This window comes from Octopus sinensis, linkage group LG3 (assembly GCF_006345805.1).
Source record: "Octopus sinensis linkage group LG3, ASM634580v1, whole genome shotgun sequence".
NCBI classification, from domain to species: domain Eukaryota; kingdom Metazoa; phylum Mollusca; class Cephalopoda; order Octopoda; family Octopodidae; genus Octopus; species Octopus sinensis.
The window spans coordinates 15077235-15100432 of record NC_042999.1 but is presented as its reverse complement, the minus strand read 5'-3'; the positions used below and the strand labels follow the sequence as shown (position 1 = coordinate 15100432).

The 23198-nt window shown below is 37.7% G+C and overlaps 1 protein-coding gene across 5 annotated transcripts in view; it reads right to left on the bottom strand.

Annotated features, from left to right (window-relative positions):
- Positions 1 to 19382, bottom strand: part of LOC115209355 (sodium-coupled monocarboxylate transporter 1-like) — a 169433-nt gene extending 150051 nt beyond the window's left edge. For 2 of the 5 annotated variants that reach the window (XM_036500870.1, XM_036500866.1), the window contains exons 1-2: positions 7183 to 7191; positions 4000 to 4009 (exon numbers count right to left, since the gene is read on the bottom strand). The gene's annotated coding sequence lies outside the window, so the exon portion shown is untranslated. Of the gene's footprint in view, positions 1 to 96; positions 107 to 3656; positions 3664 to 3999; positions 4010 to 7182; positions 7192 to 9450; positions 9460 to 15583; positions 15597 to 19371 lie in introns of those variants that run through there. The other 3 variants (XM_036500867.1, XM_036500868.1, XM_036500869.1) reach the window with 3 other exon arrangements.
- Positions 19383 to 23198: the final 3816 nt, after the last annotated feature.

The window sequence follows — 23198 nt, the reverse complement described above, 5'->3', positions numbered from 1 at the left end:
CATTAGGCATGATAAAAAATATTCAGACAAATACATAACAAAAACACCAGGACTTACAAACACATATAACATACAGAAAATTGCACTACTAGGCACTGCACACATCCTACGCAGAACACTTTCCATACAATAACCATCAGAGCATCACAACAAATCACAGCACATACCCAAGGCACACACAGCTGCGCTCGGTAGTGAAGTGAAAGCACGCTATAAAAATAAAACTACTGAATAATAATAATAATAATAATAATAATAATAATAATAATCTTGATATAATAATGTCTTGGTATAAAAGATGCATGTACCTGGTGTATCCTTATCAGCCAGGTAGTCATGATAGATATACTGGGATTCATATATTTTACCCCAGTGTCACTTTGATGGCATGCACTGCTCTCTCACTCAATAATAATAATAATATTAATAATAATAATAATAATAATAATAATAATAAATGCCCTGATGCAGTACCAGGCAGTGGCTCTCATGGCTTCTGATCTTAACTGATTGGAAGTGTTATCATGTACATTGTTTTGTCTTGGTATAAAAGATGGGCTACAGCAAATATTCTGCTCAATACCACAGATTTGCTTGTCAGTTGTTTGACCTTAACCAGTTGAGCATGTCCCTTAGTGGCTGACGATATGTGCATCTCTGATCACGAGCAGAAGTAGTGGGGGAGCATCATGGCCATGTGTTGAGAGGGATTCTTTGGAGTTTGAATTGTTCACCTCTGGAAACATAGGTGTTTCGTTCAACATCCTAAAGCAACCCTTATTCAGGGACCGTTTGAGCAGGATGGGCTACTCAACCTGAAGAAAATTCTAACTGGGCCCCACCTGCAAGGTCATGTGCTGTTTATCTTTATATGAGATTACCATGTCGCGCACATATGGTTGTGATGCATGTGCCTGGTGTACCCTTATCAGACGGGTAGTCATGATGGGTATATTGGGCTTCGTATATTTTACCCCAGTGTCACTTTGATGGCATGAACTGCTCTCTCACTCAATAATAATAATAATAATAATAATAATAATGATAATAATAAGAAGAAGAAAAAGAATAATAATAATAAGAAGAAGAAGAAGGAGGAGGAGGAGGAGGAGGAAAAGAAGAAGAAGAAGACGACGAAGACGAAGACGAAGAAGAAGGAGGGGGAGGGGGAGGGGGAGGGGGGGGAAGAAGACGGTGAAGAAGGAGGAGGAGGAGGAGAAGAAGAAGGAGGAGGAGGAGGAGGAGGAAAAGAAGAAGAAGAAGATGACGAAGACGAAGAAGAAGGAGGAGGAGGAGAAGAAGACGATGATGAAGAAGAAGGAGGAGGAGGAGAAGAAGAAGGAGGAGAAGAAGAAGGAGGAGGAAAAGAAGAAGAAGGAGGAGGAGGAGGTGGAGGAGGCGGAGGAGAAGAAGAAGAGTATTAATAATAATGATGAGAAAGTCAACATGAGCGGTACAGAGAGAAAATACCAAAGTACCAGGACCTAGCCATTAAGTTACAGAGGCTATGGACAGTGCAGGTAAAATGTATCCCTGTAGTTATAGGTGCCTTGGGAACTATCCCTAAAGATTTGAACTGATGGAGAGAGAAAATAGGTATAAAACCTATTTTAGTGCCACTCCAGGAAATAGTAGTAATAGGGACAGCTAGGATACTTAGTGGGGTTTTTGGCATCTAAGTTTACATGTAGCCTATATAGTCCAAACAAACAATGAAGTGGACTGTCATGTAATTTTGAACCTGTGGAAGGCACGCTAGATGCCGAAATATCGCTCAACCAATTTCACATGATAACTATAGCACTCTTCTATTTATTTGTTAATAATAATAATAATAATAATAATAATAATAATATATGTGCATCTCTGATCACGAGCAGAAGTAGTTGGGGAGCATCATAGCCATGTGTTGAGAGGGATTGTTTGGGGTTTGAATAGTTCACCTCTGGAAACATAGGTGGTTCTTTCAACATCCTTAAACAACCCTTATTCAGGGACCTTTTGAGCGGGATGGGCTACTCAACCTGAAGAAAATTTTAACTGGGCCCCACCTGCAAGGTCATGTGCTGTTTATCTTGATATGAGATTACCATGACGCGCACATATGGTTGTGATGCATGTGCCTGGTGTACCCTTATCAGACGGGTAGTCATGATGGGTATATTGGGCTTCTTATATTTTACCCCAGTATCACTTTGATGGCATGAACTGCTCTCTCACTCAATAATAATAATAATAATAATAATAATAATAATAATAATAATAATAGATTTGACAAGATTAGTAAATATAAAGACCTGCTAATAGAAAATGAAAAAATGTGGCATCTCAAGATGACTACAGTACCAGTGATTGTAGGATCTCTAGGAATGATAAAAAATGCACTGAAACCTTTTTGAAAATGATTCCAGGCTTACCATCCCTACAGGAAGTGCAAGAAATCATATTAACTGGAACAGCTCATGTACTGAGAAGAGCACTATCGCTGTGAAAATAACATCCATCCATGAATTTATTTATTTATTAATTTTTAAATACATATTTTATCTGTGAATTTGCGCATGTAATCTGGGAATGCATACAATGCCCTTCTCTGCCCTAGGTGTATGGAAAACACTCGGCGAGAAACGGAAGAAAATTTGAAGAAAGAAGGAAAAAACATAATAATAATAATAATAAACTACTAAAGACAGTAAATAAAGAACAGCTGATCAAGCATGTAATAGGAGAAAAGGACAAGAATGAAATACAAAGAAGGCACATCAGACAGATTGGAGAGAAACCCTTGTATGGCCAATTTTGGAGAACCACTAAAGACGTATGTGGAACAAAACCCTGGACTTGGTTAAAAAAGAGGCGATTAAAAAAAGGATACAGGGAGCCTAATTGTAGCAGCAGAAGATCAAATGAGAGAAGACTTAAGAAAATAACAAAGAGCCAGAAATACCACAAAGCGTTTTCTCAATGCTGTGGAAGCACTCCGTAGGTTACGACGACGAGGGTTCCGGTTGATCCGAATCAACGGAACAGCCTGCTCATGAAATTAGCGTGTAAGTGGCTGAGCACTCCACTCGGGGATATTCAGCGTGACACAGAGAGTGACAAGGCTGGCCCTTTGAAATACAGGTACAGCAGAAAGAGGAAGTAAGAGTGAGAGAAAGTTGTGGTGAAAGAGTACAGCAGGAATCACCACCATCCCCTGCCGGAGACTCGTGGAGCTTTTAGGTGTTTTCGCTCAATAAACACTCACAACGCCCGGTCTGGGAATCGAAACCGCGATCCTATGACCGCGAGTCCACTGCCCTAACCACTGGGCCATTGCGCCTCCACTCTCAATGCTGTATTCCCTTTACGTTCCAACTTCCTTACTCCTTTTTTCATTTCTTCTTAACTCTGGCCCCATAAAACAGTTTTATTATTGAAACCAACAGTAGTAACATATGTGCTACAGGTTAATTAGAAACCATCTCCTCCTCTATGTGGTTGATTAAAGCTGTTGACAAAAGACAGTACTTGGTTGGTGAAATTACTAAATATGTTACCGGAATTCAGTCCAGGATATAACAATGTATTAAAAGCTACTGTGATAAGAAGCAAATTAATTAAATGTGAGAATATTAAATAGGATCCAGAAACTGAAATCAGGGAATTAGGACAGAACTCCTGAACTACCCATACAAAATACATGTGAGTGATTAAAAATTCAAGAGAAAAAATGCACCGAAATGACAGAATAATTTAGGAAAGAGGACTTCAGAACAGTAGAGACACTGAACTCAATGTTTCTTTCTTTCTTTATGCCTTTAACCCTCCAATGCGGAGTATAGGCCACTTATAGTTGAATTCCATGTCGCATGATTTTTTGCTTCTGTACTTATACTCTGCCATGAATGTCCCCCTTTCTCTAGTTCCTTTTGTGTTGATCTCTGCCACGAGTTCTTAGGCCTACCTCTCCTTCTATATCCATCCGGTTTCCACTGTAAATCACTTTTTGTTACATTTGGTGTGTCTTTTCTAATTGTGCTACCAATCCACTTCCACTTTTTCTTATATAATTGCTCCCTAATCGAAACTTCATTTGTTCTTTGCCATAGCTCCATATTGCTTATGTGTTCGGGTCAAGACTTCAGTATGATAAAATAGATTAGAAAATTACTTTTTATAAATCTCACAACGTGAGATATTCAGCAACAGTACTTTGTAGTAAAGATTGTTTGCCAGCCGGAGACAATGTCTCCTGGGGCTAAATTATAGCAACTTTTGTCCTAAACCAGGACTGCCATGTTATGTTGGCAAACAATCTTTACAATAAAATGGATATTTAACACATAAAGCATGACAAGCCATGATTGTGGCCGTCAGGCACAGGTTGATAGGCCACAATTGTGGCCCAGATAGATGCATTTTATTTATGGGCATTTGTTGGGGGTCTAATGTCACTCAAACACTCCGATGTCCCCCAGATGATGTAAAACTTGCCACTATTATATACTAAGAAGATATACTCTTTACTCTTTTACTTGTTTCAGTCATTTGACTGTGGCCATGCTGGAGCACTGCCTTTTAATCAAGCAAATCGACCCCAGGACTTATTCTTTGTAAGCTTAGTACTTATTCTATTGGTATTTTTTGCCGAACCTCTAAGTTATGGGGATGTAAACACACCAGCATCAGTTGTCAAGCGATGTTGGGGGGACAAACACAGACACACAAACATATACACACACATTCATATATATATATATATATAAGTAGGTGAATGAATTATCCTAGTATGGATAGTAATTATCCTAGTATTGAGAGTAAAGGAATTTTGTCAAAATCTTCGTTCGACTCCATTCTTTCATTTATTCATATATATATATATACATACATAAATGACAGGCTTCTTTCAGTTTCTGTCTATTATGATTTCTGTTCCTTGAAGCTAGCTAGTCTCATATCTCCACCACCTGAGTAACCTCAACCTTCTTGTATTCATCTCCCCAACTTTTGTCATCCACATTGTATCCACCCCACCTTCAGCCTCACACTAACAACTATGCTCAGTTCTTCCTCCAGAAAATATCATCCTGCTGAAACCTTCTTTTTACTTGTGTCTTTCCTGCTGTTGTTGACCTGCAACTGTTTAGGAACATTAGTATCACTGCGTACACTGGTCTCAGAAGGCCTACAAAGGCCATAGACACTGCTCCTTTTTCTAGATTCAACTAGTAAAAACAAACATAAATTCTGTGTGCACCAGTCGAGTGTGATTGTTACCAGCATCGCGTTACTGGCACTCGAGCCCCGTGCTAGTAGGGTATTAAGAGCACCATCCAAGCATGATTGTTGCTGGAGCAGCTACCTGGCCTCCGTGCCGGTGGCACATAAAAGACACCATTCGAGCGTAATTGTTACCAGCATTGCCTTACTGGCACCTGTGCTGGTGGCATGTGTAAAAGATTTGAGCGAGGTCATTGCCAGTACCGCCTGACTGGCCCCGTGCCAGTAGCACATAAAAGCACCCACTACACTCTCGGAGTGGTTGGCATTAGGAAGGGCATCCAGCTGTAGAAACTCTGCCAGAACAAGATTGAAGCCTGGTGCAGCCATCTGGTTCACCAGCCCTCAGTCAAATCGTCCAACCCATGCTAGCATGGAAAGCGGATGTTAAGCGATGATGATGAGTCTAACACAGTCATCATACAATAAAATAATACAACATATATAATACATAATCAACAACCAGTACTGTAAAATACCCCACAGACAACCAACTTATATAACTGAGCCAAATTCTACATCAAGCATGAGCAGTCTTTTTCAAGAAGAAAGCTGCAGGAGATATGATTCATCATTAGGTGGGCCACACTGCTAAAAAAATACAAAGTAATTTTTTTTGTTAGGCATGCCATTCAAGAATGTCCCACAAGCTACAGTTTGCCCTTTACTGCTCTACACAAATATCACCTGATAATACAGCACAAAACCCGAAGGTCATACTCTTAGGCAATCACAACTCAATACAATACTTACAAAATATAATTGATTCATGATAAATAAAATATCCCATACACAACCAAGTCATACGACTGAGTCATATTCCATAGAAATGTCACCTGATAATTTAACATGATTATTAAGATCATGTTATACAGAGTCACAACCCAATAAAATATCATGACCTATAGTTGTCACATTATGAACACCTGATGTTATAATGCAACCTACACACAAGTAAAAGTTCACAGAAATTCTATTCAACATACACTTTCAAAAGAGTAAATATAACACAATAACACAACAATACACCCACGAAGGACAATTGTAAACATGCTTTAGGAGTACAGAGGGGTACATGACGATGCAAAAATAGAAAGTTGCATGAAATTGTTTAAAACACGATGATAGGAGAAATTATGGCAAACTCAAGTTTATATTATTTGTTCACTACATATGTTTCGACATTGTGGTTGCTTAGAGTTACAGCATTGAGTGTTCCAAGAGTAAGTGGGACATTGAACCAAAATGTGTCACCAGAGGAACACTTTATTGAATGGTTGGCATTAGAAAGGGCATCCAGCTGTAGAAACTCTGCCAGATCAAGATTGGAGCCTGGTGTAGCCATCTGGTTCACCAGCCCTCAGTCAAATCATCAGGAGAAATTATGGCAAACTCAAGTTTATATTATTTGTTCACTACATATTTTTCAACATTGTGGTTGTTTAGAGTCACAGCATTTAATGTTCCAAGCGTAAGTGGATGTTGAACCAAAATGTGTCACCAGAGGAACACTTTATTGAATGGTTGGCGTTGGGAAGGGCATCCAGCTGTAGAAACTCTGCCAGATCAAGTTTGGAGCCTGGTGCAGCCATCTGGTTTGCCAGCCCTCAGTCAAATCGTCCAACCCATGCTAGCATGGAAAGTGGACGTTAAACGATGATGATGATGATGATGATCCTTCCCAAGTCATATAGACTCATAGGGGTCAGTTTTCCTAGATTCTGTGAAACATATCTTTCCCCACTGGACAGGACACCAATCTGTTACAGGACGACTCACTTTTGCTGGCTGAGTGGATTGGAGCAACATGAAATTAAGTGTTTTGCTCAAAAGCACAACTTATCACCTGTTCCTGGAATCGAAACCACAATTTTACAGTCATGAGTCCAACGCCCTAACCACTAAGCCATGAACCACCACTTCCTTCAGTAATTTACAGAGATTAAATACCCAAAACATGGTGATATCAACAAGTGGTACACTGGCAGAATCATTAGCTTGTCAGACAAAATGCTTCTGGCTCTTTACATTTTGAGTTCAAATTCTGCAAAAGCCAGTCAAATAAGTATTAGCCAAAGAGTGAGGTTAATGTAATTATCTTATCCTCTCCTTTAAAATTATTGGCCTCAAGCCAAAATTTGAAAGCAATGAAGAAAACAAAAATAACACTAATAATTTCTGATTTAAGCACAAGGCCAGCAATTTTGATGGCTGGGCAGTAGTCCATCCCATTGCCACCAATACTTTTATTCACCTTAAAAGGATGAAAGCACAGTTGACCTTGGCAATATTTGAACTCAGAGCATAGAACTAGCTGAAATTTCTGAAAAAGAGTGGCTGTGTGGTAAGTTGCTTGTTTACCAACCACATGGTTCCGGGTTCAGTCCCACTGCATGGCACTTTTGGCGAGTGTCTTCTACTATAGCCTCTGGCCGACCAATGCCTTGTGAGTGGATTTGGTAGACAGAAACTGAAAGAAGCCTGTCGTATATATGTATATGTATATATATATACGTTTAAATATTTGTTGTGCAAGATTTTTCATGTGAAGTCGTGTGTTGAAACAGATATTGTTATATTTTGGAATGGTCATTTTGCCAGTTTAGCCAATAAAAACACACGCACTATATATTTGGTGTTACTTTGCTTCAGTGTTATTTATTTTTAACATTAATCTTAATCTTATTTCAGCCAGAGTCCTTTCGTCACACTCCTGTGACTGCATCAGTGGTCCTTTGTTTTCTTCTTTCTTATTTGTGTCTCTCCTTACTAACCGTCAGCCATTTTGTATTGGCTAAACTGGCAAAATGACCATTCCGAAATATAACAATATATATATATATATATATATATATATATATGTGTGTGTGTGTGTGTATATGTTTGTATGTCTGTGTTTGTCACCCCAACATCGCTTGACAATGTCTGGTGTATATATATTCCTCCCGGGATGGGACGCTAGCCCATTGCAGGATTACTCTTTTTTGCCAGCTGTGTGGACTGGAGTAAGTGTTTTGCTCAAGAACACAATACACTACCTGGTCCTGGAATTGAAACTACAATCTTCTGGTCATGTATGTAGCACCCTAACCATACTAAATCATGCACCTCCACTACAATTACACTGTGGTGGGAGGAAGCTAGTTGATTACATTGTCCCCCAGTGCTCAACTGGTACTTATTTTATCGACCCTGAACTGATGAAAAGCAAAATTGAACTTAGATTCTGCCAGCTCCCCATCTTATCCACCTTTATTAATCCGTTCTACTATAGGCACAAGGCCTGAAATCTGCGTAACTGGTACTTATTTAATCAACCCCGAAAGGATGAAATGCAAAGTCGACCCCAACGGATTTTGAACTCAGAACGTCGCAGCAGACGAAATACCTATTTCTTTACTACCCACAGGGGGCTAAACACAGAGGGGATGAACAAGGACAGACAAACGGATTAAGTCGATTAAATAAGTACCAGTGCGTAACTGGTACTTATTTAATCGACCCCAAAAGGATGAAAGGCAAAGTCGACCTCGGCGGAATTTGAACTCAGAACGTAGCGGCAGATGAAATACCGCAAAGCATTTTGCCCGGCTTGCTAACATTTCTGCCAGCTCGCCGCTTTTAACCACCATAATTAATGAAAAGACATATTAAATAATATAGTTTTAAAAATTTCTAGAAGACTAGCTGGTCATGGCTGGAATACCTCTGATCATAAATTTGTTCGATGAGGGCTGAGCTGGAGTTAATAACAACAGCATCAGTTGTTTTAAATGTTTAGCCACTCTCTCAACCCAATGCTATTTCACTTTTCATCAAAGTTAATGTCTTGTCTACACGTCCATATTAAACGTCTCGCAAGACCGTCCACACTCAATATCCGAATCTCTACCGAACATCTTCGCACATCTCTCTATATATATAAAGTTGAAGTTGTCTGTGTGTGGCGGGTTTGGTAGCCTTCAACTAACACTATCTCCTCCGAGACCCTGCGGCACAAGTTGACCAAAATTGAGTGTATGATAGAAGAAGGGTTGCTCTTCCTTCCGTAGAAGAAAAAATTCAAATCGGACCATGTTAACACCAAAAATTATTTACATCAAAAAGGTGATTTTTTTCTATGAAAATCCCTATTTTTTTACGATTTTTTTACTGCTGTGTCGCCATTTTTCGGTGTATTTCAACCAGAAAAATGTTCACTTAAAGAGAATAACAAGCTACATAATGCAAAATTTTTCCTTTTCAAAAATTCCAATTCTAAAGGGTCGAAACAAACCCGAGCAACGCCGGGCGATACTGCTAGTTTTACATATAGCTTATACTTTCTGCCTTTAATCACTCCGCCCGTTATAAGCAGAAGCTCCATGAATTTCTTCCACTATGTTCTTTTCCAAAGTGCTACCAACTTACTATAATCACAACTGCACTAATCAAATCAGGGGTACTACTTAAGAAGAGTGGTCCCGGTGCGCGCACTCGCGCATCCGTGCTAGCTAGTCGTGACTAGTCGATCCTTACTTCGTGTTTTTATTTTATTTACTTTGTTTGAGAAATTATTTACTTTGTGTTTTTGTGTTTTATTTACTTTACTTTTAAAAAATTATTTACTTTGTGTAAAAAAAAATTATTTATTTTGTGTTTTATTTACTTTGCTAGGAGAGTCGTTGTAGGATTGACTAGTCACGACTAGCTAGCGCGGATGTGCGAATACATGAGTGCGCGCACCGGGACCACACTTCTTAAGTAATACCCAAATCAGGTAAGTGATACTATATAGCAAATTTTACGTTCATAAATTTATTTCATTGATTCCTCTTTTGCTACAGGTAACTATATAAAAGAACAAAGCTTATATTCTGTTTATTTCGCATTACAATAATAATTATAAAGTGAAAGTAAACAACAGAATACTATCGACCCTTTATTTTGTATCTCTGGTTTTATGTGATTTCTTTAATAATAATTAGATTTCTTCTTTCTAATTAAAAGAAAAATACGTGTTTATGCATATACATGATGTGCTAAGGGTATACTGGACCTAATATCTTGTGATAAGAAAATATAAATGGGAATATATTCTGTTCTATTTAGTTCATTGACATCAATATATTAAGACGAAATACATCAGTGTAAATAATTTAAGAATTAACAAAGGAAAAATTCTGAATTTCGTTAGAATAATTGGTTTTAAGCTGTCTTTTAAAAGCCACAAACTTTGTTGAGTTACGAAATAAATCATTATAATCTTTACGCCAAAGCTATAATAAATGTGTCAACCAAGAGATAAGTATTTGGGTCCCAACAAGACAGGAAGAATTGGGGTTGTGTTTGGTTGAGCTGTCGCTGGAACCCGGCAACCTTTCGACAGAAGCACGCGGGATATAAAATGACAATATGTCAATAAAGGTAGGTAGCTGTCGATGGTGAATTAAAAGTGTGTTCACAATAAGTAAATACAAAAGTAGATTATCAACAACTGTAAAACCATCAAATCTAGACATTAAAGTTTTGCTGAATAAAATAGTGCCCTAAAACCGAGTGTAACCATATTGGTAAGAACGACAGACGACATGTAAAACAAGTGGGAAAACAATGACTATTTTGTTCAATATTTTCATGTTTATTTACCACAAACAGTAAATTAGCGACCGATTGAGAGCAATTGATTGTGGCACCAAACACTGAAGCAATAAAACATTCATTGTAAGGCTTAGAAAGCGAATTAAAATACCAACGGAGATTCTTAAGTTGTCAGTGGAGCAAACGAAAGAATTTTCTCTTATTAAAATACAGAATTAAACCGTGAAACAGCAATAAATTATTTCTTTGAAAAATATATTTCATTAAAGAAAGAAACTGTTGATGTTATTTAAAATTGCTAGGGCGGAGAGCTTATAGACTCGTTCACACACTGGACAAATGATTAGCGGCATTTCGAGCTGAACGACATTGAAATGCCGCCAAGGTCGTCTTTGTCTTTGATCCTTTTGGGGTCGATAAAATAAGAACCACTTGAGCACTGGGGTCGATGTAATTGACTAGACCCTTCCCACCAAATTTCAGACATTATCCTTAGAGTAGAAAGGATTATTTACAAATTGTTGACGAAAGTGATTTGTAAATCTCTATATATAAAACTGAAGTTGTCTGTGTATGGCAGGTTTAGTAGCCTTCAACAAACACTATCTCCTCCGAGACCCTGCGGCGCAAGTTAACGAAAATTGAGAGTATGATAGAAGAAGGCTTGCTCTTCCTTCCGTTGAAGAAAAGATTCAAATCGGACCATGTTAACACAAAAAATTATTTACATCAAAAAGGTGCTTTTTTTCTATGAAAATCCCTATTTTTTACGATTTTTTGACTGCTGTGTCACCATTTGTCGGTGTATTTCAACCAGAAAAATGTCCACTTAAAGAGAATAACAAGCTACATAATGCAAATACTTTTCAAAAATTCCAATTCTAAAGGGTCGAAACAAACCTGAGCAACGCCTGGTGATACTGCTAGTATTTGTAAAGAATATCACAACAGAAATTTAACTATCCAGGGGCAGACTCAACAAAAGAATTTCATGCTTCTTTTTCAATGGTCTCCAAAAATAGCTCGACCTACGATAGTCACCTAATATGTGGCCCATCAAACACTACAACCTTATTTTTCTCACAAGACAAAGCTGGAAACTTTCTACTTAAGTATTTGAAGCAGTCACTGTCTCGTTGTTTCAACACATGTTTTGCACACTATACAGGATGCCCAAGCTTTGTCTTGTCTCCCAGTTTCATGCTAAAATAAGTAAGGAAGGAAGGTAAGCTTCCTTCACAAAATCTGTGATTTTGTTTCACTGCCAAATCCAGAAATAAGCAGAAGACATCGGGGTTATTTTTACATTTTCTTCTCTTTCATAACTGGCCGTATTTCTGAAATAAAAGACATGTTGAAGCCAGTTGTCAGCTGGGAAAAGCATTTTCAGAATAGTCAACAGTTATAAAGTAAGCAATTGCAGATTTGTGATGGCAAAGCTCCATAAAGAGCATACAAACCATGAAGTTCTTTTTACAGTTCTTTGACCCTGCTTAGTAGAAAGTGACCGTAACCCATGTGACCTCACAATCAAAACACTAAGGGCACATTCAAAATACCAATTTTCCTAAGAGACAGTTAAAAGTTCAACAAAACATGTCTCATCTAGTTTGCAATGATAGTCACACTACATTGAACAAAGTGTGGGCATATCTGCCGATAAATTCTGCAAATATGAGACATGTATGGTGTCAAGGACCACAAAAATATGTTATTTCTTAGGCGTAGGAGTGGTTGTGTGGTAAATAGCTTGCTTACCAACCACATGGTTCAGCCCCACTGCGTGGCACGTTGGGCAAGTGTCTTCTACTATAGCCTCAGGCCGACCAAAGCCTTGTTGAGTGGATTTGGTAGACGGAAACTGAAAGAAGCCCGTCGTATATATATATGCGTGTGTGTGTGTTTGTGTATCTGTGTTTGTCCCCCTAGCATTGCTTGACAACCGATGCTGGTGTGTTTATGTCCCCGTTACTTAGTGATTCAGCAAAAGAGACTGATAGAATAAGTACTGGGCTTATAAAAGAATAAGTCCTGGGGTTGAGTTGCTCGATTAAAGGCGGTGCTTCAGCATGGCCACAGTCAAATGACTGAAACAAGTAAAAGAGTATGATAAAATATGAACAAGTCAAGTTGTAGGTGCAGTTTAACAGACTGCTCTCTTAAACTATCAAAGGTGTAGCTTTGTGTATACAGTAAGGAGTCATCAAGAACTATCTAAAATTAGAAAACAAAGAAGATATACTACAATCTGAAACCGGTAAAATCTGTTACAGTCTTTGGTTGTGTAAATATTTACGATTCACATAAGTGGAATAAATTAGTTTTGTCACTAAAGGACAGAAAGAATATTCGTGGAATAGAAATGAACTGTAAAATACAACTAAAGAATTATAATAAATAATAATAATAATAATAATAATAATAATAATAATAAAACATTGTGTACAGTACTCAGATGCACTACAACTCATCTAAAGTGTATGTATAATCAGGTGTAGTTTCGGTGGATTTCGGAAAGCATGAGGGCCTTAAAGGATGCAGTGTCATGGCAGTCAACAACTGACGCAGGCAGTTTGTTCCATGCTTCAGCAACTCTGAGTATGAAAAAATGTTTCCAAAGTCATGGGAGCTGTGTTGTTTTCTGACTTTGTAGGCATGTCCACGTGTGTTGGACACATGGAGATCAAAAATGTGTTCAGTGTTGTTGTTGGTGAGTTGGTTGATAACTTTGTGGGTGTTTACCAAGTCCATCGCCAGACGCCGGAGCTTCAGTGAATCCATGCCCAGGGAAACAAGGCGCTCAGAATATGGTAGGTGTCTGATGGAGGGTATGCGTTTGGTTGCACGTCTCTGAACAGATTCCAGGAGGTCAATGTTCTGAGCAAGATAGGGGTTCCAAACTGATGATGCGAATTCCAAGTGTGGTCGTACCATAGCTGTATACAGCTTTAAATAGATGGCTGGAGAGCGGCTAACAATGCCAAGACACCCTCGGCCTTCTTGACAATTTTAGAAATATGCTTTGTCCAACGCAAATCACTGCTGACAGTGATACCTAGGTCACGCTCGCAAGAGGATTTCTTGATATCAGTGTCATCTGTATATCTGTTTATTGTTTGTTCATACATCGTCTGTGGCGTGATCAACACAAACCCTGGGTTTAATTGTCAAGAGAGAAGCGTGTCGCTGCTAATTTGAGCCGTAATTTCAACAGGATTGTAAACAGCAGATTGTTTGGATTCTGAAATGTGACTCACTAGTAATGTGGTTGTTATATATCATCACTGTCATCATCATCATAATCATTTTAATGTCCACATTTTTCCCTGCTTGTATGGATGCCCTTCTTGTCATCAAACCTTACCAGTTACCAAGTAATGTAATACTTCCCAATGGCCCAAACATGTTTTTACAGACAGCTAACTGGCATTCATGCTGGTGGCATGTAAAATGCACCATTCGAGCGTGATCGTTACCAGTGTCGTCTTACTGGCACTTGTGCAGGTGTGCAGGTGACACGTAATAGAACACGGTGTTTTCATGGCCGTTGCTAGTACCACATGACTGGCACGTAAAAGCACCCACTACACTCTCAGAGTGGTTGGTGTTAGGAAGGGCATCCAGCTGTAGAAACTCTGCCAGATCAAGATTGGAGCCTGGTGCAGCCATCTGGTTCGCCAGTCCTCAGTCAAATCATCCAACCCATGCTAGCATGGAAAGCGGGCGTTAAACGATGATGATGATGATGATGATGGAAATGAATGACATTCATTCATGACAATATCAACACAAGGAGACATAAACACACATGCACATACATACAAGCTTCTTTCAGTTTCCTCTCTTCCAAATCCACTCACAAGGCTTTCGTGAGCCTGGGGCTATAGTACAAAACACTCACTGAAAGTGCCATGCAGGGAGATTGAACCAATCCAGACAAGAAAAAATACATAGCTGTAGGAGTGGTTGTGTGGTACAAAGCTTGCTTCCCAACCACACAGTTCCAAGTTCAGTCTCACTGCGTGGCACCTTCTTTTTTTTCTAATTTTTATATATATATTATATTTTGTGAAATTTGATTTAGTATTTCTAAATTGAATTGTTCCCTGTCTGTCTGTCTGGTTGTGTACTTATAACTCAAGTATTGTTCATCTGATCACACTGAAATTTTAAGAATGGATACATAAGAGAGCAGGGTGTTCCATAATCAAAAAAGATTTTCAAAATTGTTAGTTTCAAAGTGAGAATCGCTATTTTTGTAATCTTTAATGTCCTGTTTGTTCCGCCATTAAAACAACCAGTTGCTCAGACAGCCAGCACATGCCATTTTGCTAGCAACAAGGGGAGTACAGGATGGCAGTCAGCCAAAACCGTCGCTATGCTGTCTCTCTTCTTTCCTCTCTCTGTGGGGTTAATAATCTTAATCTTAATAACAGTTTCTCATTCAAACTACATAATAGGCAGAATTGTCGGATTAACACAGAAGGGTATTTTGAAGGAGATTTGGCTGCTATTTCTACAAGGTCTTGCTACCATGTAGAGGTCTGCCTCATTGATATTATATATTCCTTATGCTTTCTAAAACTGAGTTACAGATTTTGACATATGCCGTATCAAAAGATTCAGTACTATTTTGGCTACAAATTAAACTTAATTTTCATTCACATATTTGCATATCAAAAATTTAACATAATCTTTTCCATAAATCAACTATCGTAAAAATTTTATACGATGTCACGTTTTCTATGTGTGTGTACCTTAAAAGACGTCAATCATCATGACACACACCTTCACTCACTCATTCTATCTCTCTTTCTCATCCTCTTTCTTTCTCACATACACATGCACAAACATGCACGCGCACACACACACTCACACATGTCTATTTCATATAGACATACATACATATTTCACTTTCTTTCTCTGTTCTTTTCACTTTATCTTCTTTCAATTTCTGCTCTCTTAAAATAAAATTTTTACGGATACAACTGCTTACAAAAATAGTGATTAATGTACAATTTCTTTCTATGTCCATAATTTTTTGTTTACAATATTGGGAAAAATATGCCACCAAAGAAAAGATGTAATCTCTCCAGAAACAAGTATAAAGCAAGGAGGATTGTAGAAAACCGAATGCAAGAGTCTGAAGAGAGAAGCTAGATGCACTTAATGTATAGACAGAGATCCAATAGAATAGCTCTCAGAAACACTATGTACAAATTCATTCTTCACAATTCCTGAAGCTGTTTTCAGATATGATCCATCCCATTCTTATAAAAATAATAACCCTGTTCAAATTGCTGTGCTAAACAAATTGTCTTTTCTGTAGAGCTTTAAAATTTTCAAATGAAACAAATGTTATATGCTGCTCAGGTGGTCAGGTAACATTGCCAGCACTACCAGCTCCTTCTCAACCTCTTATGGGTCTTCTAGGAGGCATTTCCACCCAGTCATAGGATTTTCTGAACAATATCAGACAATACAACTCTGCAAATGACATCATTTGCTGCATCTAAGAAGATACATAAACATGAATTTACGACAACATCAAAGTTCAAGGGCAAGTCTATCACCTCACTGGTTCCCTGTTACCCACAAATGAACAACCACAGTTCCTCCAAATTTACTTTATGAGTGATGTAGGACAACAAACCCGAAGAAGGTGTCAACATTTCAGATGATGGGTCGTGTTAGACACAGTGCCGATTGTTGCAAAAGAGAGTATATCCACTGACAGCTTCTCGGTGCATTCAAAAATCACATAACCCCCACAGGTTAGGGCCTGAAACAGATGCTTAGCATGTTGCTTAGTCGAATTAGCCTCGAATTAGCCCATCATTTACTCCACAAATGTTTTGTTGTCAATGCTGCACTTTCCCATATCACCTGTTTCAACATAACTGTAATATATATAGACTATAGCGTTTTAATCCCAAGCAACGCCGGGTGTCTCTGCTAGATATATATATATATATATATATATACCAGAGTAAGCACATAAATGTGAAACAAGGTGGAAAAGTAGTAAATACTTGAATACCAGAGGTAGAGTAACATGCTTTATTGAAAAGCAGCAAAAATATCACAAACCCTGTTATTCAGAGTTTCACGTTCATCAGATGGGAACCTGAAAGAAACTCTTTTCAATAAAGTGTATATACATATATATATATATATATATATATATATATATATATACACACATACATACACCTCTCTCTTTTTACTTGTCAGTCTGTCTTATAAAAGAAAAGGATTGCTTTTCTTATGTTGATGAAGTAGATTTTGCTGTTAGTTTTCATCCATGTATGTTTATTTAAATGCAAGAAAACAACAAGTTACAAGATAAACTGGTAATACAACTCATAAAGAGTTTCTTTACAATTTCCTTTGCATAAGTTGAAAGCAACAAAATCAAAACTGAAAATATGTCAAACTGCTACAATTTGTTATTTGTTGTTAAATCTGCTCTCACACTGAATGGACATATATATAAAGACAATCAAGCTATGACCATCCCTTTTTTTTTTTCTTTTTTTCAATAATTGATAGTGTAGGTGCAGAAGAACTAGTGAGACTATGAAACCTTGTAGTACTCCATTTCTGAAATAGGATTTATTTTCTCACATACTATATAGGCCACATACTGTATAGGCAACAATCATGTTCGGATGGTGCTTTTATGTGCCACTGGCACAGGAGCCAGTCAGGGGTTACTGGCATCGGTCATGATCGGTTGGTGCTTTTATGTACCATCGGCATAGGAGCCAGTCAGGGGGCATTGGCCCCAGCTACAATACTGGTTTAACTTAACACAACAAGTCTTCTCATGCATATCATATTGCCCAACGCATCAGGGGTATTCTTAACAGAGCCAGACATGCGTGGCTAATGGATAATAAAATGAATGTCTTTCATTTGCCCTATATATATATATATATATATATATATTATATATATATATATATATATGTATGTATGTGTATATATGTATGTATGTATATATTTATGTATGTGTATATATGTATGTGTGTATATATGTATGTGTATTTATGTATGTGTATATATGTATGTGTGTATATATGTATGTGTATATATGTATGTATGTGTATATATGTATGGCTAATGGATAATAAAATGAATGTCTTTCATTTGCCCTATATATATATATAATATATATATATATATATATATGTATATATTTATGTATGTGTATATATGTATGTGTGTATTTATATATGTATGTCTATATATATATATAATCCCGAGCATTTGAATCATCATCATCAACACCATCAAAATCATCTTCCTTATTTATTGTCCCATCTCCTTTTCCAGACATAATTTGCACGGTTTTGACAGAAACAGTTGAGCCAGAGGGCTGTGCTTAGCTCCAGTGCCTCCTTTGGTATGGTTTCTACAGCTTGATACCCTTCCTAATGCCAACCACTTTACAGTATGTACTGGTTGGCACCAGCACTTGTAAGATCACCAAGTACTTGCAAGACAAAACCCTTCAATTGAGAGGAGCACAGTATCGAAGGATGTGAAATTGAGGGGACAGAAACAGGGTTCTAGCTGGAGAAGTGAATACATGGCTTCCCAAGCTGGAAAGGAAGAGAGATGGTGAGAGCATGTATTTGATATTACTCTTTACTCTTTTACTTGTTTCAGTCATTTGACTGTGGTCATGCTGGAGCACTGCCTTTAGTGGAGCAAATCGACCCCAGGACTTATTCTTTGTAAGCCTAGTACTTATTCTATCGGACTCTTTTGCCAAACCGCTAGGTTACGGGGATGTAAACAAACCAATATCGGTTGTCAAGCGATGTTGGGGGGACAAACACATACACATACACATACATATATATACATATATATGACGGGCGTCTTTCAGTTTCCGTCTACCAAATCCACTCACAAGGCTTTGGTCGGCCCGAAGCTATAGTAGAAGACACTTGCCCAAGGTGCCACGCAGTGGGACTGAACCCGGAACCATGTGGTTCATTAGTAAGCTGCTTACCACACAGCCACTCCTATGCCTATGTATATATATCCCTATAACATCCAGATTACTATCAAATATAATGCTTTGAATTGATCATGCATTATTTTGTAGCTTTGAGATTTCAAAAACATGAAGGCAGTTAGCTGGCAGAATCATTAGCATGTGAGACAAACTGTTTAGCAATATTTCATCTGTCTTTACATTTTGAGTTCAAATTTCACTGAGGTCTACTTTACCTTTCATCCTTTTGAGGTCGATAAATTAAGGACCAGTGAAGCACTGGAATTGATTTAACCCTTTCGTTACTGTATTCATTTTGTGATGCTCTGTGTTTCTTTCAATTATTTTAAATATAACAAAGAATTTAGTAAAATAACTTGGTTGGCGGCGAACTGGCAGAACCGTTAGCATGCAGGGCGAAATGCATAGCCGCATTTCGTCTGCCATTACGTTGTGAGTTCAAATTCCGCCGAGGTCGACTTTGCCTTTCATCCTTTTGGGGTCGATAAACTAAGTACCAGTTACGCACTGGGGTCTATGTAATTGACTTAATCCTTCTGTCTGTCCCCTTTATGTTTAGCCCCTTGTGGGCAATAAAGAAATATATCATTAAACTAGTGTTAAGAAAATAAATTGTAACTAAGGTTTGGTGGAAGATTTTAATTCAAAACTTATGAAAACAAGGCATTTTTACTACCGACTAGAGGTGATTACAGGCAGGTTGGTATCAAAAGGGTTAAATTAATCATTTGTTAACCCTTTTGTTACCATATTTCTGTTGAGATACTCTGTGCTTCTTTCATTAAATTTTAAATAACAAAGAATTTAGTAAAATAACTTAGTTATCATTAAGCCAGTGTTAGAGACATAAATTGTGGAAGATTTTAAATCAGAACTTATGAGAACAAGACATTTGTACTCAGAGCCAGAAGTAGTTTCAGTTGGGTTGGTATCGAAAGGGTTAAGTATTGTTTCTCTATCATATATCAACCCTTCTGTCAACATATTTCTGTTGAGATGCTCTGTGATTCTTTCAATTAATTTTAAACATAACAAAGAATTTAGTGAAATAACTTAGTTATCATTAAGCTAGTGTTAGGAACATAAATTGTGACTAAGGTTTGGTGGAAGATTTGAATTCAGTACTTATGAAAACAAGACATTTGTTCTACAGAGTCAGAGCCAGTTTCAGCCAGGTTGGCATCGAAAGGGTTAATCAACTGGTGCCCTCACCCAAAATCTCAGGCCTTGTGCTTATAGGAGAAAGAGATTTCAATGATGTGACTGTTTGTTTTTAGAAAGACAATGTAGGGTTGGTGAGAGAGACTAGATCATGGATAAAATATTTTAGCCAGATATGGTTAATTTAAATGCCTTAAAGGGGTACATTTTTCTTTTAGTTGTTGTCTAGTGAAAGGCGGTTCGATCTATTATAGTCTTATAAAGAATTTCAAGAAAGATCAGTGAATCATTTGTATGGTGCTGATTTAATAACGAACAGTAAGAGTGAAAAGCCTCATCATTATGTAGCTTCATTCTTCTAGAGTTGATTAAATAAATTCATTTGAATACATTACTTCGCATTGTGTAACGAGTGAAGCTGATATTACGAGCAGTTGAATGGAATTCATTATCATGTAATCAAAAAGTTTTTACAATACTTTTCTCATGCCCCAACATTAACCACTACTACTACTACTAACACCATTACTACCACTACTACTACTGCTGCTATTACTACTACTACCAACACTATCATCCCCCACCACCACTTCTTCTTCATTCCCCACTACTACTACTACTACTACTACTATTTCTTTCCCCACTACTTCTTCTATTATTACTTGTTCTTCATCTTCTTGTTCTTCTTTGTCTTCTACTACTACTTGTTGTTCTTCTTCTTCTGCTTCTTCCATTTGTTGTTGTTGTTCTACTACTTATTCTTCTTATTCTTCTACTACTACTAGTTGTTGTTGTTGTTCTTCTTCTTCTTCTTCCATTTCCTTCTATTCATTTACAACTCAATGCCATCAAACCACTTTCTTTTAAGAATCTAGCTGTTGCAACTGGGAATGTTTACAGAGACCCAGGGTTGCCTGTAAATAATTCAAACATATGCAACAGTATTTTTGCTGTGTTCTTCCCGATTTCTTCCCTTAACTAGCAACAACCAGGGATGGTTGACCACAAGCAGAGTTGCAACAGCAGGAAATGAGGTGACTGAGTGCAACTCTTTGGGCAAAACATACAGTTTGCTACAGTTCTTTTCAGTACTGGCCGCATACACACACACACACACACACACACACACACACACACACATACACACAAGTGCATGCACATGTGAAAATATGCACATGTAGATAGAAAGGGCGATTTCCCTAGTATTTCCTGAATACCTTGAAAATATCAATTAAGAAAATGCTAATTATTAAAATTATTGATTACAAAACCAACTAGAACAATGATACACACAAGATACACACACACACGATACACACAAGATGCACACACACACATACATGCACGTACACACACACACACGATACACATATAAATCCTTTTTAATAGTGAAACTTGAAGTAGATAAAGCTATGAATAATAGTGTTTACAATATTATTATTATTATTACGTATGTATGTATTTATACATATATCTGTATGTAGTTAATATATATATATATAATATAAATAATTTGGGAAAACACCATTATATGCATCTACATATCGTACCTTGGGGTCTTATTTATCGTATATTTATATATTTATCTATAAATATACAAAATCTATATATATAAAACTCAACTTGAATCGCCGTAAACATTGTAGAAATTCGGCAAAGAAATGAATTTTCAGGATGTAGCCTGGAGGGTTTTTTCGTATTAATCGTTTGAACTTTGTGAACACATACCAATTGTTTTCATAACATTTTTAACGCTTTGAATTAAATGTGACCATTTTGCGTTGAGTCTGCAGTTTGAATCACTTTAACCAAATTCAACAGTTTCAAGAAGGAAGGTGATTGCCTGAGGGTCACACCACCAGAAGAAGAAGCAAAAGAAGCAGAGAAACGTAGTGTGACATACAGAACGTGGAGCGTGGCTTCGAAGAGAATAGAAGTGGCAGAGGTGGAGGAAATCGAGAGGTGTTTGCAAGAGATTGAAGAAAAAACTACCTTCTACAATAGAGGTAGAAAGTACACGACGGTGGTAGTTCATTTTGAGAACGAAGCTGAAGCAAAGAAGAACGCCACGAAAATATTGAAAAATGAAAAATGGGTATTACTACCTAGCTATTGTGGAAAACAAGCGGTGAGAATAAGAATCAGTAAAATTTCACCAGAACTGAACATGGAGAGAATTGTAGTGGCAACAATATTTAACTGTGCCGAGAATGTCGAGATATTGAAGATAGAAAAGTCTAAAGTGGTGGGGTTATGCGGTACAGGCTTTGGTCCACATAACCATGCCAGACATGTATAACATCCCGGAGGAGTTGGTGTTCCCCGATGAGACACGTCTCAGAGTCGTGGTGGAGGGGAGACCCCCCAGTGTGTTACAAATGTAAAATTAGAGGCCACATGAAAGATATGTGTCCGCTAAGAGAAGAACAAGAGGAAATGATAACACTGGAGGCTTTGACAGAGGAGTTACAGAAGGCGTATGTGGAAGAGGAAATCGTGACCACAGATAATGTAGAAAGTGGTGACGAGTTGGTGAAGGAGGAAGAAAAGGGAAGAACAACAGAAAAAGAGGATAGAAAGAGAACGTGGGTTGAATCACCACCTAAAGTACAAAAAAAAGAAAAAAACTAAAAAGAAGACTACCGACGAGATAGAGGATCGAACGCACGAAGAGGAAGATACAGAAACGAAAGCGAGCGAAGTTTCAAGGTGGCAGGAGGAGAAAGAATGGGAAAGAAAAGTGGAAGATTGGCTGAGAATATGTAAGGAAGGAAATAGACCAAAAGGAAGAAATCTTAAAGCGATAATGTTGTACAAGAAGGACAAGGAAATTGAGAAGAAGTTGGCAAATATAAAAAGTCTAACCAGAGTGAAGTTGAACCCGAAGATGTTTGATGACCAGGTGAAGGCAGCGATTGTGGAAAGAGAAACAGTGATGAAACTGAGAAATGTGTATACAGGTGTATGTATAATGCAATACATTCGTTACGACAGTTTGCCAGGTATTATAGAACAGGAGGAAGTACTCGATTACATAACAGATGAACGCCCTGAATAACACAATTGTAATTATAAATGAAACTGCGAGCTTTGGGGGGCTTGAAAGCCATTCCATTTAATTCATTACAAATAATTCATTGTCATACCATACTTTTTAATTTTT